This window comes from Eretmochelys imbricata, chromosome 4 (genome assembly GCF_965152235.1).
Source record: "Eretmochelys imbricata isolate rEreImb1 chromosome 4, rEreImb1.hap1, whole genome shotgun sequence".
Taxonomy (NCBI): domain Eukaryota; kingdom Metazoa; phylum Chordata; order Testudines; family Cheloniidae; genus Eretmochelys; species Eretmochelys imbricata.
In genome coordinates, this window is record NC_135575.1 from 89,120,033 (window position 1) to 89,134,398 (window position 14,366).

Below are 14,366 nucleotides of genomic sequence, written 5' to 3' on the forward strand. Positions count from 1 at the left end.
CGTGTTAGTCTGTATTCGCAAAAAGAAAAGGAGTCCTTGTGGCACCTTATTCGCAAAAAGAAAAGGAGTCCTTGTGAGCTGTAGCTCACGAAAGCTCATGCTCAAATAAATTGGTTAGTCTCTAAGGTGCCACAAGGACTCCTTTTCTTTTTACTTCCAATAGTCATTGACCTTTCACATTTTTTCTCTTGCCTGTAGCTATCACCCTCTGTAGGGGAAATTGGATAAAGATTTGATTTCCATTTGATATTGCACTGATTTACATAAAGTAACCTGCTCTTCTGGACTCTCTTTGAACCAATAAGCTATTTTCTGTGAACGTAAGAGGTATGAACAATCTTTTAAAGCAAAAAAGAGCCATGACTTCTTTAAAGAGGAGTAAGATTTGTTCTTTTTCAGGAAACCCCTGCAAACAGAACTAGACCATGGCAAACTTAAGGTGGGGGATTGTACATGAAAAAGTTTCTATTCAGAATACAAAAATGAGAGTGTGGCTATAATAAAACATGCTAAAGAGCCATTTATATTCATGTTCTCAGATAATGAGCAGAGCCTAAACTGCAGAGAGCAGCCAGCCAGAAATTTCAGCAGGTAGGAGCAGCTACAGAATCAGCTAAAGCAGGGACCTTTGCATATACAGAAAACTTTCTCCAGTTCTGACTAGACATGCCAGTTGTCTTTTTACTTCAAATATCCCCCTCCTTCAGAGTCCCTTCACCTCAGCTTCACTCTGCACCCATCCTTCTTATAGTCTTCTCCCCTGCCTTGGCCATCTCACTCCCCCCTCCCCCTTTACCTCAGTGACCCCTCTCCCTTACCTTTTCTTCCCGTTTAGCTGATCCCCTCCTAACTAGCCCCCGCCCCCCTCCAAAAAAGTAATGGAATTGACAGGAGTGTTTACAGACATGGTTAGCTATCACTATAGATTACCACAAGGAATCAATCCCTGCACCCCCTCTCCATTCTTAACATTACTACATCTGTGCAGAGGGAGTCAACATTTATCTTAAGAGCTTGTCTACATGGTGACTTGGCCTGTCCACAGCCTGCTGCAGGCTTTTACCATGGAGCTGCAGACCTCTTAATTTAATTGTGGTAAGGAAAGTTACCAACTGACACTTCATGGGATTCTCGCTTTTCTCTACATATCTGAGTTTTAACAGAGTATCAAAGGGATTGGAAACCTTCAGTGGAAGGAAATATGTAGAACTAAGTTACTTAAAGTACCTGATGAAGAGCAATAGAGGCTAGTTAAGTTTATAGTTAGGGCTCAATGGCTCAAAATAAGGTAATTTATAATCTAAGAAAAATCATTTAAGTATAAGTTGCAAGAGTGTTTTGATTTTCAAGAGAGCAAATTTGAAATAAGGCCATGATGAGATGAAGAAAAAGTAATGAAGAGAGCACAGAGAGAACAGGTGTTTGAAAAGAACTCAGTTTATGTATAAGACTTTGTCAAGAATATACTGCAGGAGTAAATTAAAAACAATTATATGATGCAATCAATGGCAAAAGTCACATGTACTATGATAATTATCAGAAGTCTGATTCTAGGGTTCCCTGTATCTTGTGTAATTTTGACACCAATGCAAACTGTATACAAAGTGTTACCATTCTGAGCTGGAATTGTTTTACACTGACTTTGTATGAACCTTGTATTGATGTAAGCTATACAGGTGCAAACAACAGAGAATCAAGACTCGTATGTAGAGGACTGGTGAGTAGAGAAGGATGCATCCTGAAATATCTAACTCACTGACAGCTTATGTATAGTATACAGATACCCATAGTACAGTACATATTTGACACACAACAGAAGCAGAGTTTTAGATATTTATTGGCCTCAATGTATATCCCCAGACACACACATTCAAAGTGAAATCCCCAACAGCAGTATTTCTTCTGGGTATGTCTATACTGCCTCAGAGGTGTGATTGCAGTATGGTTAGACATACCCACACTAGTATATCTAAACATAGTGTAGACATGGCAACACATGCTTCAGCACAGACTACCAACACAACTATGTACCCAGTGCCCTTCCTGTGGAAATTCATGCTGTTGCTTCTACATTGCTATTTTTAGACATGTGAGGGTAAAAGCTGATTGCAGTACAGACATCTTCCATATAAGCTAAGGTGAACAGCTGCTCAGTTCAATACAAGGAAAAACAGCACTTTTTCTTGCAGACAGCTGATGGTTAATGAAATTATATGATCAAAAAGATGATAAAAATACAAGAAAATGATAGGAAACTCATAAAATGGAGTTTAACTATTGATAAGAATCTTTTTCTGCTCCTCCAGCTTGCTATGTGCTTCACAGCCAACAGTAAGAAGTTCAAAAGTTATATTTTTAAAACTCCACTATTAAGAGACACTTCGGCAATGAGTATGCCTCTCCCACACTCTCAGTAGATTATATGTTGTGTTCATATGCTATTTATATTCCTAGATTAGATAGTCATTCTAAGAAGACTGCTGTGTTACTTGCTATCAGTCACATCACTATCAGTTGGTCTGATTATTTCTTTTCCACAAGTTTGCTTATAAATTTCTCAGAGGAAAAACATGCCCAGTTATGTTATCCCTTACGTTCTCCTGTAATGGAATTGTTTATCAGATTGTTCTCTTTATATGTCAGCATTAGTCACATTCCCGTCTCCTGTTCATATAAATCTCAGTTGATCAAGTTATAACTTTACATCTTACATAAGTGACGCTATCCAGAAACACAGTTCTTCCTGGTTTGGAGTACATTAGACAACTTGCAAGCTATGGACACTCTAAATACACTTGGTTTTTAAGTTAGCAATTCATATAGCAAATCAAAGTAACAGTCAGATGCTCAGCTACTGTAAATTAGCCTATCTCCCTGTAATTCTAGTTACTACAATGGGGCTTTGCTACTTTATGCCAGCTGAGGATCTGGATATAATTACAGAAGCCAGCTAGTTTCAGAGTAGCAGCTGTGTTAGTCTGTATCCACAAAAAGAAAAGGAGGACTCGTGGCACCTTAGAGACTAACCAATTTATTTGAGCATAAGCTTTCGTGAGCTACAGCTCACTGCATTTTGCAATAAGTACTTGGGATTTTCTTGCAATAGTGACTTCAATTGTCCTGAACAGCAGGTAAACCACTTTTTACTCCGAAGCCTAAAATGACAACAACGGAAAATCCCATTACAAGCAAGGCATTCCTCTGGGTGTGCAGCAGAATGAAGTTAGAGTGCATGTAGAACTCCAACCTAGATTACGTCATGTATTTTAAAATATTTTATTAATAAAATAACGCTGTGATTCATGAACCAGGAGCTTACTAAACCTTAAACAAATGCAACAACAAAAATAAGAACTTAATTCATTAGCAATATGGAACACAGGAATATTCACCTAGATACCAGTATATTTCAAAGTAATTACTTCATTAGGAAATAACATGAATTCATGCACAGAATTCAGGAATCAGCAGTTAAGAAATATCAGCCATAGTCCCATCGTGTGCTAGGTATGTACTTGAGGACAGCCAAGTCCAACTGGGTAAATCCCACCTTGAGGATATTCATTTGAATTTTACAGTAGCATGTTGAAAGAGTTAATGTGGTTAATTAGAGATGAGTTCCCAACAGTTAACTTCTTAATTAGAAGCATGGGCTAAATAGGACATTATTTTACTTTTTGCCATCATGGTAATATTATACTACAGTGTCAAGTGGTACTAGATCTTGCACCACTGGAGAAGATTACTGATCTCATTTAACCATTCAATAGACCTTGTTAAATTAAAGTATAGAAATGACTGTCTGCTTTTTCCAAGGACATTATGATACAACTACGGCCTACATGAAAGATAAAGAGTACATGACTGCCTGAAGAAACTTCTTCAAAGTTTTGTTGCTTGGATGAGATCAGCAACTATACAGATGATTAGACAATTGCTTGACTATGTGTTTGTCTTAACATGACTAATAAGTCCCCTAACAAAGCTAAACAATGTAATCTCTTTTTATTATTTACAAAACCCCATAGATGAACATAACACTTACAAAATAATGAGACATTACTTAGGGATCTGTTCCTGCCTGCATCACTAGTTAGTATCGTGGCCTTCACGAACTCTTACCAGCAGTGCCTTTATACCACACCACATTAGCTACTCTCTTTGTTCTAAAGACAATATACATATCACTGACTACCACAGGATTAACTCGTGGTGCCTCCTGCTAGCCATCCTAGGGATTAGCTCCACCAGCCTCCCTCCGATGGTGTTTCCCTCCTATCTTACCTCATTATTCTGCTCTGGTCACTCCCAGATCTGCAACTTCCTCTTCAGGGCTTGGCCCTCCAGCCAGGTCACTAAAGTCCTCCCTTCCAGGGAATTCAAGAGCTTTCCAGATCCTGCTGTCTGGGTGGCATCTCCAATGCCCTATGCCACTACCCAGTGACTGGTAGGGGAACCCAGCCCTGCTCTCTATATTGGGTTCCAGCCCAGGGACCTGGTAACATGCAACCTAGGCCTATATCATCTTAGTTCTTACTACTATTTTCCTGGGCTTCTTCCTATTTTACTAGGTTGTCCCATCTCTGGGTTTGTCCGCACCTTAATTCCCTCCACTCAAGGAGTGACTCCACTCTGCCTTCCTACAGCCCCTGCCTGTAGCAGGCTATTTAGCTGTATACTGGGCCTCACCTGTTCCTGAGCCTATTCCTAATTAGTGGTCAACTCTCTGGCTCCTCCTCCAGGTGCACCCAGGGAAGTTAATTGGCCTCCCTGGCCACCTTAACCCTTTCCAAGCCAGTGTAGGGTGGACATTTCATTATGCTGACACTTAAAGCATAAAGCTTTAAAAGCATGTTTTAAACACTTAAAGCATGTTTGATTAAAAATCATTTATTGATTTATCAAATAAATTCAAAATAGAACATTTAGATGACAACATTAGTATAAACTGTAACGTGTCTATTTCAAGAGAGCAATGACTATAAAACCTTAGCATTAAGGCTTGATCTCAAACACTTGGGAGCATAAGTAAGTGAGTAATCCTCACTGTATTCATGAGGCACAAGCGCAAAGTTGGTATGTCAGGACTTTTCTATAAATTCCAGAACAGTTACTCATATTGTAAATGCTTCTAAGATTAATTCAAAAAGAAAGAACAAAGTAAACTGAATTTGCACCCTTGGTAGCAGTCTCAGCAACAACAAAAGCTTACCTCCAGAAAGCAGGAAGGAAGGACAGAGGTTCTCTTGTGTTCACTTCAATAAATTTGAGATAGAGACCACTGAGAGGGTATGATAATGAATATGGATGTTCCTGACAACAATTGCTTGAGTCTGAATACAAGGAGTGTGAATCACCTCTTCACCTGGAAGTTAGTGCTGACTCTGGATCAGGTTCAGGACCAGGTGCACTTCCTTGATGTTGCCCTTTCTATACTAGTTTCCAGGAAATCACACTAACATCTTTAACAAGTTAACTCACTTTTAAATAATAAATCTGCATTTCAGTACAGACACAGTATGTCTAACTCTTGCATTTATTTAGCCCACTGCATTAAGTTTTTCTAGTCACAGTTCAGTGACCTAATTATCTCAAATGGGGAAAGTAAATTTCTACATAAAGAAACTGTTAATATCAGTTTTGAGAAGAGGGACATGTTTTTTATCTTTGGAAGACTACAAAAAATATTCACTTAAAGCCCTGACTGAAAACTAGGATTTTACTTTAGTCAGGGTATTTCTTGAATTTGGATTATTTTCTCCTGATTGTAAAAAAGGTTATTTTTCCAGCACCATCAATGGGCTTAATCTGTATAGAAGAGGAGAATTTTGGGATCTGCCCCAACAAGCTTAAGCAATAAATTTCTAGATCTGGGTGCCAAGTATTAAGGGTAAAACCTTGCCCCCTTGAAGTCAATGGGAGTTTTATCATTGACTTCCATGAGGCTCAGATTTCACAGTATTTAATGCCATATTTTGGTATGCAAATAAAATGGTTTGGTTTTCAAAGATGCCTCCTGCACCTACAGCTTCAGTAGCAATTGTGGGTGCTCAAAACCTCTGAAAACCATAATACATATTTAGCTAAGTGAATACAGTCATGTGAGCAGACCCCTGCATATGCCTGGAACTTAGGTTAATTAGATGGAAGCATTTCTTGGTCACACTTTGTATTAAGTGTGTGCATTTATAAGTAGTTTATAAAGACTAATACATTATTTGTGTTTTAATAAGTGATCAATCAAGTGTTACTGGTTATTTATGTAATTCAACAGATCAGTAAGTTGCTTATAACCATGGCTTATTCCTATCTATAAACCCTTTTACCCATATAGTTAAAACAACTTCTGGTCATGTATTAATCACTTATTAACCCTTTATAAATGGAACCTTAAGACTGATCCATTTATTTTAAAAGTGGTTTACCTGCATGAAATTATATGATTTTGCTAATGTTATCTCTTTGTTATTAGTACATTGGGCTGAAGTGTTCTATTGAGTACCCACATCACAAGATGGGCAGCTCTTCATTCCTTCTAAGGCTGATGTTTTAGCTGTTTCTTCTGCACAATTTTTCTTTCGACATTCAGGATTTTTTCCTTCTTTTTATTAAAATCCCAAACCTGCAGAATTACATAAATAGTGCTGTACCAAGACAGACTTTTTAATATAAAGGCTAACCTTCTATCAGACAAGTACAAGTAGATTCACAAGAGGATTTAGGCCCGTTAACTGCCACTTTAGGCACCTAAATTCCAGATTCAATTCCCTCCCCCCACTCAGCTGCTGCCAAACCCTGTAGGTGCCTAAACTCACACGGAGCCTAAGATTTTGCAGTGAGTTTTCTAGGCACTTAAGTTTCTGCCTGAATGCATGCACACTTCGGCCCCACAGCAATGCATGAACCAGGAAAATATAGGTGTTCTGCTGCCTAACTCCCTAGCAGGGCCTGATCCAGTAAGCATGCTCAGAGCTCACCTACCAGATTGGGTCCTCATAGGACAGCTCACACAAAATGACTCGGGGAGCTGGGGTCAGAGGGGGACCTCCCACAAACTTTTAGCCCACTGGTTAGCGTATTCACCTGGGATGTGGGAGGGGAAAAAGGGGATTTGAAGAGGATTCTGACACCTCTCAGGTAAGTGCCCAAGCCACTGGTTTATAGGATGTTCTGATGTGGGGACTCACTCAGTCTCTTTTGTTGAACCTGTTCCATTGTGCATAAATAATTTTTAAAAAGAGTCATTGAGCAGGTAAGCTGGATCCTGGGTCTTACGCATTCCAGGTGAGTGCTCCTACCACTGGATTACAGTCTCCATCTCCCCACCCCGCCCCATATCTGTCATTTATCCACAGTGCAACAGTTTCAACAAAAGAAACAGAAGCCCCCACATCAGAATACCCCATAGCCCAGCTGCCAAAATGAACAAGGTGATTGAGATCCAGTGCATATGCTAACAGGTGCCCCTGTCCTAACATCAGACCTGAATCTGGGAATTCCATTGATTTTTTTTTAATCCTGATTGAGACAGGAATGATGTGCAGATAAGAATAGTCTGAATGCTTACACAAACCACAAGGGCAATCAACTCTGCATATCTCACACAGGAGCAGTCCAGAAACGAGTAAAACCGTGTCAGACTTGAGGAGAGATTGCATATAGCAGATGACTGGCTTTTGCCAGCCTGAAGACTGAACCGGGGAACATTTGCCCTAAAAGGAAGAGAAGCTGAGAGAATGTTGCTGCCCTTAGGCTGGATTCAATACTTTTATCATTTTAGTTACAGTTGAGAGTATTCCAGCCAACACAGTGTATTTTATGGATGTAGCGAAAGAGCTGGAAGGGGAAGCTTTTGTCATTCCCATGAGGCTACAGAGCCTGTGAAAGTCACAATTAGATATTAGCTAGTTAAATATGAATGTTGAATCAGTTTTAGTTAATAAGGGAAAGAACAGAGGCAAAGCTCACTGACATGAAGTTACATAAATGCCTTAAAGTTCATGGTTTAGATAAGAGTCAGGCAAAAGACTGTAAATGGTCTTTTCAGAAGAGTAATACAGAGCTATGAATTGTGCTTCAGCCAAGAGTTAAAGCTTGAAGTGCATGAAGGGCAGTATAATATGAATAAGTAATAATTTTCTATGGTATCTTGGCTATTACTACTGATTATGTATTGTATTTCAGGAGTGCCTCAAGGCCCCAACAAATACCTTCTCACCCAGTAGAGGTCAACTCTCCAGAAAGGAGTCAAGTTATGCTGGTGGGCCAGTGTCAGGAGCACTATTATTGCTCATGCTATATTTCTGTGAATGAAAAGACCACAATTTCCAAGGCTGCTAATCTGGCACCTTTCAAGAGCACTACATTTAATTTTTAGATAGAAACAAAGGTTTGACAGTAACAGATCTTTGGATTAAGTCCCTACTCCAATGATACTGCAACCTAAAGTAAAAATGCTGAAATATGCAAAGATAATATGTGTTAGTCTGCTCATAAAATGTATAATCTGGGTTCATATTTTTTTCACTGTACAGTTTGGACTACAGATAACCTGATAGAGGCACCAAGGGCTGAATGGTCTCTGAACCGCTCTCACACCTAAAGTGGTGTAAAGTGGTTGTACCTGTCCATTGGATAACAGAAGACTTGATTCACTAGGGGTGTCAATCTGGCCCCAATTCAGCAATGTGTACATTCAGCTTAAGTCCATGATTAAGTCTGTCCTTATTCAGCAAAGCACTTAAACACATCCTTAATTGCAGCACATCTTTTGATCTGTATTACTCACCTGTCTCTTAGGGGTGGTAGAGGTTAAGAGTACTCAATGCTTGTAAAGTTCTTTGAAATCCTTGCATTAAAAAAAAATATTACACACCATAAACCTGATCCAAAGCCCACTAAAGTCAATCAAAAGTCAATAGAAGTCTTTTAATTATGCATCATATATGAAAAGCATTAATAATTGACGTGTGTCCATATTAAAGTTAACCAATTTATTTGAGCATAAGCTTTCGTGAGCTACAGCTCACTTCATCGGATGCATAAAGTGGAAAATGCAGTGAGGATGTTTTATACACACAGACCATGAAAAAATGGGTGTTTATCACTTCAAAAGGTTTTCTGTCCCCCCACCCCACTCTCCTGCTGGTAATAGCTTATCTAAAGTGATCACTCTCCTTACAATGTGTATATGATAATCAAGGTGGGCCATTTCCAGCACAAATCCAGGGTTTAACAAGAACGTCTGAGGAACGGGGTGGGGGGGGCCATGTTAAACCCTGGATTTGTGCTGGAAATGGCCCACCTTGATTATCATATACACTGTAAGGAGAGTGATCACTTTAGATAAACTATTACCAGCAGGAGAGTGGGGTGGGGGGACAGAAAACCTTTTGAAGTGATAAACACCCATTTTTTCATGGTCTGTGTGTATAAAACATCCTCACTGTATTTTCCACTTTATGCATCCGATGAAGTGAGCTGTAGCTCACGAAAGCTTATGCTCAAATAAATTGGTTAGTCTCTAAGGTGCCACAAGTACTCCTTTTCTTTTTGCGAATACAGACTAACACGGCTGCTACTCTGAGACCTGTCATATTAAAGTTATATATGGAATTTCCTAATTCACAGAGAGTTGGATGCAATGCAGAGGAAGTTCTGCATTAGACTTCATCTTCACAGTTAAATATAAATTGATCACAGAATTAAATACTAGTGGTTGCTTAGGTGCAAGTGCTCATAACCTAGTTATATCTATGCGCAAATAAAGATTCCAAGCTCATAATGAACATACTCTGATATATACTTGGTGCTTTTGATGGTCCAATTTCACAAAGCTGAAAACAATGAGCCAAATCAGTTGGGAGAAAGTTTAAACAGAAAAATGTGAGTTGATAATTGGGAACTATTTAAGAACATTTTGCTAGATACCCAAAAAGCCACAATCATGAACGGTCACACTGGTTCAAAGCCAATTTGGCTTAGAAGGGAAGTGAAAGCAGCTATAAAAAAAATCAAAACAATAACGGGTAGAAGCTGCTGGTATTAAATGAATCAGAAGCTAGGAATTGTATAAAAAACAGGAAACAGAAGAACACATGGTGAAATTTATGGCCAGCAGCATTAAGGACAAGACATTTTAGCATATTGGAAACAAAAGGAATCCCCCAAAGTGATATCAGTCCATTACTAGAAGAAAATGGTAGAATTGTCAATAATAACAGATGTGTTCAATAAATATTTGTTCTGTATTTGAAAAAGCCAAATGTAGGCATATCATATGAAGTACCTCCCATTCCAACAGTAACTAAAGAGGATGTTAAACAGCTAAACTAAACAACTACTAACCTAGACATTTAATAGCAAGTCCAGATAACTCAAACCCAAGAGCTTTAGAAGAGACATCCTGGATAATTATAGACCTGTCAGCCCAACATCTCTCCGGCAACATAAGGGAGCAGCTGATATAGGACTCAATAAAAAATAAAGGAGGGTAATATAATTAATGCCCATCAATATGGGTTTATGGAAACTGGATCCTGTTAGGCTAACTTGATAGCTTTTTTATGAGATTAGAAATTTGGTTGACAAAAGGTAACAGCATTGATACAATATACTTAGATTTCGGCAAGGCATTTGACTTGTGAGCTTTTGATTAAGAAATTAGAACAATACAAAGTCAACATGGTACACATACAATAGATTAAAAACTAGTTAATACATAGGCTTCAAAATGTAATGGTAAATGGGGAATCATTGAATGGGTGAGTTTCTAGTGGGGTCCTGCAGGGATGGGTACTTGGCCCTGTGCTATTCAACATTTTTTATCAGTGAGCTCAAAGAAAAAAAAATCATTGCTCATAAAGTCTACAGGTGACAAAAAAATTGAGGGAGACAAATTAAATCACAGGGGACAAGTCACTGATCTTGGTAAGCTAGGCATAAGCAAAACATAGGCAATTTAATACAGCCAAATGTAATATATGTCTGGATACAAAGAATGTAGGCCTTCCTTACAGTATGTGGGAGTATCCTGGAAAGCAACAACTCTCAGAAGGACTCAAGGGTCATGCTGGATAATCAGCCAAATATGAGATCCCAGTGTGATGCTGTGGCCAAAAGGGCTAATATAATCCTTGGATGTATAAACAGGGCAATATGAAGAAGGAGCAGGGAGGTTATATTTCATACTGGTGTGACCACTGCTGTAATACTGTGACAAGTTCTGGTGTCCACAATTCAAGAAAGACATTAATAAGTTAGAGATGGTTCAGAGAAGAGCCACAGGAACTATTAAAGGATTGGAAAACATGTGATAATGAAAGACTCAATCTGTTTAGTTTCACTAATGTAGCAAACAAAGGTATAACAAGATCAAATGGTGGGGATTTGAAGATAGACAAATTCAGGCTAGAAATAAGGTGGGTTTTTGTTTGTTTTTGTTTTTTACAAGACAGGGAGGGTAATTAACCACTGGAACAATTTAACAAGGGTTGCTATGGATTCTCCAACACTGGCAATTTTTAAAAACACTGGATGTTCTTCCACAAAATATCTTCTAGTTCAAACAGGAAATAATTCCAAGACATTCTATGGCCTGTGCTATACAAGAAGTCAGACAAGCTGATCACAACGATCCCTTTAGGCCCTGGAATCTAGAGGATATGGTTAGACTTCATCTTATAGACATACTTGCTTCACCTTTATTAAGTGATTGGTCATGTAGCCAGGATTTGTTTTAAAACAACATTTTCCATCTATTAGTTCTCTATGACCTTGACCATAAAAAAATACGAAAAAAAAATAGTAGTTACTAATGAAATTTCAACTGCTCCTTACAGTGACTGAGATACCACTGTGCTTCTCTAAGTGTTGAATAGGATAATAGTTTTATCTGTATGCCACTGCTGATTTTATTTAATGGAGATTGTCATCTATTATAGACCCTTTACTGCTGTGATCTCATATTTAGCATAATGTTTCCATTTCTAAAATTAATTGGCATTCTTTCAAACTTTTTAACAAGATTTTTATTCAAGCATTGAATTGTTTCCAGTATTCAGCTGAGAAGCTGGGTAACATTTTATGATTTATTACTGAAAAAGTGACATTGACTTTATCCTTTCAAGTGTAATCCTTTTAAGCCATCTTGGTTTTAATGGCAGCTGTTTGCTTAGATTTACAGAACAATTTGCAGAGACATGGAATATGTTAGCTGGAAAAAAGTGGTCTCAAATGACATGTTCAGGACCTTTACAGTAATGTGATATTATAGACTGTTGTAACATAATCAGTCCCTCAAGAATCTAGAGTTTTGTCCTAAATAATCATGTTTTCTGTCTCTATTAGATGGGCTAAGGAGATGGAGTTCAGATGCAGCCTAATTTATTGTAACGTTCAAGTCTAAGGTTAAGTCAGTACAAGCTTTGAGTGGCAAATTCTTGCAAGTTTGCAAATCTTGTGAGATTATCTCAGGGTGGATATTGTATGAGACTAGACTAAATTTTGGCTGCATTGAAGATGGAGTTGGAATCTAGGCATCAACTCCTTTTGGATACAACTTAAAGTAAAAACAGATTTAGCTTCAGAAATTATAAACTCATCTTCTACTTCACGCCTTCTTGACCCTATAGTCTAAAATTCAAAGGGGTTCAGAAGTGAAGCTCCAGTTTGTCCATATATAACAGGAACCTCATCTTAGAGAACTTGATAAAGAAGCTGTGTTGACATTGCTTAGTGATTTTTAGAAATCATAAATGCTATAGAGCACAGGTTCTCAAACTTCATTGCACCATGATCCTCTTCTGATAACAAAAAACAACTCCAGGAGGAGGGACCAGAGCCTAAGCTTGGCCAAATCCCCCTGCCCGGGGAGTGGCAGGCAAAGACAAAGCCCAAGCCCCACTGCCCTGGATGGGACCAAAGCCAAAGCCCAACGGCTTCAGCCCCAGGCAGGGGCCTGTAACCTGAGCTGCGCCACCCAGGACTGAAGCCCTCTGGTTTTGACCCTGGGCCCCAGCAAATGTACGCCAGTCCTGGCAACCCCATTAAAATGGGGTCGCAACCCACTTTGGGGTCCTGACCCACAGTTTGAGAACTAAATCCTTTAAAATTGTAGATTTTCCTCATTGATCATAATTTTCTGGATTAACTTTTGGAGCCTCTAAATAACAAGAAATACTTAACGTACAGTCTGGAGAAAAGTGATCAAATAAATAATGTGGATAGTGCTGTATTGAAACAACCTTTTGAGGTTTGTTATTATCTTTCTAAGTATTTTGGACCAACTGATATATTCACTTTATTCCATATTGTGTGAAAAATGATAGTATTTTTTCTTTAGCAATATGTTTACTATGAATGCTGTATAATGCTTTAATTGTTATATTAAAATTTAATATCTTTTCTTTATTATAGTACTATAGTGATAAGCCAAAGTCCTATATACAGACCACAACTGCAAAGAAACATGTAAGTTTGGTCATTAACTTCAGTGAGGCCAGATTTTCACCCTGCAACAGTAAAAATTTGACAAATTTATTTTAATCCTTAAAACTTAAAAGCACTTCAGCATAGTCAGGATACAGTTCTGTTGTTCAGACTTTCATTCTTAAAGGCTAGACTTTCTGATGCTTCATTTGGTTTTGGTGGTCACCACTGGCCAACATTTATCACATGGTAGTGTTGACATACCACAGTATTTCCCTGATATTAGCTCCTTCCTATTCTAATTATAGTATCTCAGGTGATGTTGTGTGACATCTTTATAGTGTTGCCATAGTAACGGTGACCACCGCTATCAGTGGTAACTGCCAAATATACTAGTTCCTTCTCTGCATGCACAGTGCTGTCAATATAGTCCCTAAATTAGATACTCTAATGGGAGCTTGAGCAAAAGATTTGCTCCTCCATGAACAAGAAACTGAAGGAGAGAAAAAAAGAGGGCACCTCAGTGTCCACTCCATTTTTATGCAATTGTAATGCCACTGACTTTAGTGGCCAGTAAGGGCCTGTGTAGAGAGGCGGAAGGGACTTGCCTTGTTATCAACATGGTCACCAAGTTATTGCCTGGTGAGCCAGGATGACCTGACCACCACAGAAATGGTGTGGGGAGGAAAACAGAGACTGTTACTGTTCTTAAAAAGGTGTATCAATATTTATTTACTTTATCAAAGTTTTACACACATTTTATTTTTAGTCTCAGAGTCTCTACATTCAGCGTGCTCAGTAGTTCTCAAGTGCAATTAAAGTCTTTTTTTTTTCCTTTCAAGAACACATACTTCAAAGTTTTTAAAAGGGGGCAGTCCCAGCCTCCTTATGTACCTTCCTTCTAAGGGTCTGGCATGTTCCCTGCTTATGTACCTTCC